The sequence below is a fragment of the Palaemon carinicauda genome, chromosome 16 (genome assembly GCF_036898095.1).
Source record: "Palaemon carinicauda isolate YSFRI2023 chromosome 16, ASM3689809v2, whole genome shotgun sequence".
Classification (NCBI taxonomy): domain Eukaryota; kingdom Metazoa; phylum Arthropoda; class Malacostraca; order Decapoda; family Palaemonidae; genus Palaemon; species Palaemon carinicauda.
The window spans coordinates 104,685,564-104,690,563 of record NC_090740.1 but is presented as its reverse complement, the minus strand read 5'-3'; the positions used below and the strand labels follow the sequence as shown (position 1 = coordinate 104,690,563).

At 37.3% G+C, this 5,000-nt stretch overlaps 1 pseudogene; it reads left to right on the top strand.

Moving 5' to 3' along the window:
* The window catches only part of LOC137655465 (uncharacterized), a 9,329-nt pseudogene extending 9,234 nt beyond the window's left edge, over positions 1 to 95 (top strand).
* The last annotated feature ends 4,905 nt before the right edge of the window (positions 96 to 5,000 follow it).

Here is a 5,000-nt window from a genome sequence, read left to right as displayed (position 1 = left end):
CTCATCTTGATTATTTTTGCTGGAAGGTGATGAGAAAAAACTCCAATGATCTATTTTTGTCATTCTTAGAAGATGTACAAAGTGTGTACCGCTAGGATAAATGTATGGAAATATATGATAACATGTTTATTTTTACCTTTATTCCTTTTTTTAATGTAATTAGAAAACCAATTATCTATTTAAGTCATTTCTAAGATATGTTTAAATTAAGTGTTTATTGCTTAAACAAATGTATGAAATGTGTTTTATCTATGAGGAATGAATAATTTAGCAGTAGACCGGTAACATGTTTATTTTTACCTTTATTCCTAATTTTTTTAATGTAATTAGAAATCCAATTATCTAAGTCATTTCTAAGATATGTTTGAATTATGTGTTTATTGTTTTATATCGCTAGAATACATGTTTGGAAATATATGATAACATGTTTATTTTTACCTATATTAATTTTTTTTCAATATAATTAAAAATCCAATTATCAATTTAAGTCATTTCTAAAATATGTTTAAATTAAGTGTTTATTGCTTAAACAAATGTATGAAATGTGTTTTATCTATGAGGGACGAATAATTCAGCGGTACACCTCACGCTATAGTGCTAACGGGAGGTAGACCTCACGATATAGTGTGGTAGACCTTACGCTATAGTAGCACCGATTATTTAATAATGTAGTCATAGCCTAGTTATCCCCTCCAAGCTCTAAGAAAACGATCCGTTTTCTTTACTACTGTATAAAAGTTACGGCACTATATGTGAAGCATTTGGATCAGTGAAGGTGTATTGTCACCTCTACACCTAAATTAAGGGTGTATACCCTGGAAAAAAAGGTACAGTTAATTAACAAAAAAGTTTAAACTTACCTTTTGGTTGAGACGATGTCCGATAGCGAAGTCACGGCGGAGGAGGTTGGCAAAAGGCAGAAAGCGTTACAAGTGACAGACTAGGTACAATAATTTACACACTTAACACATTAACACTTAAACTTTACGAAATAAATAAAATGGCAGAAATAATTAACTCTTAACATTACTCTGGTAAACTATAGAATGAAAGAACAAATTACTTTAACACTTAACTGTAACATAAAACTTAACATTGAATTGTTTTTTTTTTTTTTGGCTTTTACTTTACGTTTTTCACTTTTTCAAAATTTCTTCTTCTTCTTCATCACTATCTTTTTTCTGTTTCTTTTCTTTACTTTCACCTTCTATTTCTTCATCACTTCCTCTTTTCTGTTTCTTTTCTTCACTTTTACCTTCGTCTTAGCATACTAATACTGCTGGCCTCTTTAATAAGAAACTATCCATGGAAGCTTGTTTTTACCTACTTTTCAACACATTTCGAAAATGCGTTCGGCAAACGTCATTGCAATGTTGAAGCGCACGGTTGGTATATACTTTTTCTGGATGTTCCTTTTCGACGTAGTCTGCCATGTTATGGAAACAGGCGAGAATTTCCTTAATGTCTGACGCTTTCAAAGGTGTAACATCCTCCTCATCACCGCTAGAGAACTGCTCTTGAACAACACTTATTTGCATTGTCTCTAACTCCTTCAGGTCGTCCGTCGTCAACTCCTCGTGGTGCTCCTTGATAAGTTCATCTATATCCTCGACGCTAACTTCCAGCCCCATGGACGTACCAAGATGTACAATGTCAGCCACCTTAGACTGCTGAATTGGTTCAGGATCGTCAACGATCTCGGCTTCGCCTCCAGGCTTCCCGAACCCCTCGAAGTCTCATGCAGAGACAACATCTGGCTACAGCTTCCTTCAAGATGAGTTCAGGGTACGCCTCGAAACTTCCTGCCAAGCTAAGATCGATGAGTTTGAGGCATATCACAATATTAAAATGATCTTTCCAGAATTCACGCAGAGTGAGGTTTGTACTTTCTGTCACTTGGAAACATCTCTAGAAGAGATGCTTCGTGTACAATTTTTTGAAATTAGAAATAACTTGCTGGTCAATGGGCTGGAGGAGAGTGGTGGTGTTAGGCGGTAGATACAGGACCTTTATGAAGGAATACTCAGCCAGAAGATATTCCTCGAGAACAGGAGGGTGAGCAGGAGCATCGTCCAACACCAGCAGACATTTCATTGGGAGGCACTTTTCTTCCAAATATTTTCGGACAGTCGAACCGAAGCAGAAATTCACTCAATCAATAAAAAGTTGCCTCATTACCCAGGCTATAGCATTCGCCCTCCACATCACGGAAGGTTCTCCTTGATGACTTTGTGGGTTATGAAGGCTCGGGGATTTTCAGAATGGTACACCAGCAGGGGCTTTATCTTGCAGTCCCCCACTGACGTTTGTGCAAAAAGCAAGGGTAAGTCTGTCCTTCATCGGCTTATGTCCGGGTAGCCTCTTCTCCTCCGCCGTGATGAACGTCCGACGAGGCATTTTCTTCCAGAAAAGCCCAGTTTCATCGCATTTGAAAACTTGCTGCGAACTGTAGCCTTCCAGCAGAGTCAACTCGTCAAACGTTTTAACAAAGGCTTCGGCGGCCTTCGTGTCCAAGCTGGCTGCCTCCCCATGCCGTACCACTGAATGAATACAAATCCTTCTCTTGAATTTCTCGAACCACCCCCGAGAAGCCTTGAACTCTGGGGGTTCCTGCTGGGATGTTTCTTCTCCTGCCCCTTCTTCGGCCTGAGAAGGCACGAGATCACCAAAAATGGTTGAGGCCTTCTGGCAAATTGTAGTCTCAGTGATGGTGTCTCCTGAGATCTCTTTGTCTTTAATCCACGCAAGAAGCAGTCTCTCCATCTCGTCATACATGTGGGTTCTCTTGTTGGATAAAATAGTGACGCCCTTGGAGGGTGTCGCTGCTTTAATGGCCGCCTTCTGCTTCAGGATATTGCCTATCGTACACGGATTCCGGCCATACTCCTTTGCGATCACACTTAAACACATGCCACACTCGTACTTTTTCACGATTTCGAGTTTTGTCTCCATCGAGAGCATCGTCTTCTTCTTGTTTCCTACGGCAACATTCTTGGGACCCATGGCTACAGTATGAAGCTCAATAATACACTACGTACGTTATATACAATGTAGTAAACACTAATACAGTACAGTACACAGTAAAGAATGTTCAATAACGATAATACGTGGCATACGAATATATAAACACTACGTCAAACTAGCGAAAGCACACAAAGTCAATGTTAACAATACCGCAGTCAGAACGAAAAGAGAGTGATAGAGATGAACGCCCGTGCGTAAGCAAGGTGGGATAGTTGCCAACCAATAGGAAAGCAGGATCTTATGGCGGCAGCTAGCATCTGAGTAGGGAGATAACCAATGGGTGAGCGGGAGGCTGTAAGTGAGTATTCCCAAGTTCAAAGTCTGGCGGCACACTTTTTAAAATTACTCTCAGCGACGAGTTGGGATCTCGTAAGCTTTTCGTATCCTGAAATTTTTTTGTATACTGGGACATAAAAATCTTCGTATCGGTTTTCGCACCCTGAATTTTTCGTAAGCAGAAACTTTCGTATCCAGAGATATCACTGTATAGGTTATGTTTTCTGGAAATGGAAATGAATAGAATCCTGTCTATTTTAATGTTAACATGTTCACCTAGGATTCGCATGGCAGCAAATCGACCACGACCCGTGACCCATAGCTTCTAGCTATTTGTTGTGGAGAACACTGCTGTTATTCAGCACCATAGCTGAGGGTTATGGATACATGGCTGACATATTGTGAGCATTCATTCTGATGAAGCTGGAACTGAAACAGTACACCTTAGCCTGCCCTTTTTTTTTTTCTTTTACATAATTGGGCATCATGGACTAATAGTCTTTCAATAACAACTCTACCTACACGCAAAATGTGTTGTAAAATGGTTAATACTATTTTCCAAATTAGAGAAAAAAAAAACAATAATAATAGTGTTCTTTTTCATTGGTAAATATTCAAACTTGGGTGGAAAACTTTGGATCAGTTTCCTAACATTAGTGATTTATGTACTTTAGCAGACTATAGGATGTATGTGAAATAATATATTAGCAAATACAATAGCCATTGAAAAGTTTCACAATATGAGATTTTGAATCCTGAATATTTTTTATAAAGAGAGTGGGTTCCATTATTATTATTATTATTATTATTATTATTATTATTATTATTATTATTATTATTATTATTATTATTATTATTATTATTATTATTATTATTCCTTGCTCAGCTTCAATCCTAGTTGGAAAACCAAGATGCTAAAAGTCCAGGGGCACCAACAGTGAAAATAGCCCACTGAGAAAAGGAAACAAGGAAAAATTTGATATTTTAAGAACAGTAACAACGTTTTGCTTTCGGAGTTTACTTTTCCAATAAGAGCTGCTTACCATAGCTAATAAGGTCTCACCTACCCTTACTAAGATGAAAGGAGTAACCGAACAATGACTGTGCAGTAGTTAACCTCTTGGATGAAGAATAATTGTTTGGAAATTTCAGTGTTGTCAATTCTAACTTCTGAATATCCGCTGATTCAATTATTTGAAATTGAAGACCATTTTATAATTTAGTCAGAACAGGAACAAATCTTTTACAATGCCATGCAGTGCTGAGCTTTAGGAGAGGAAAGATAATTTATTATATTACATAGCATATATATATATATGATATATATATATATATATATAAGAATGGTATAGTATTGTAAAACTCGATTACAAAGGATGTTTTATTTCCATGACGGTGGCAGATGTCAATGTCCAAATTATGAGAGAATGGTATAGTATTGTAAAACTCGATTACAAAGGATGTTTTATTTCCATGACGGTGGCAGATGTCAATGTCCAAATTATGAGAGGGGAACTTAATAGTCATGAAGATTTTCGTCAACAATTCGATGTGAAGAAATTTAAAAAGTAGGCACATTAAAAAGACTCCAGATAGACATGTCCCTCAAACTTAAACAGACTTTCTCAGTATACCAATGTTTAGTACATCTGAAGGAAAGAGACTTCATATGATTTTAAAAGGGAAGCTCGCAATCAAGA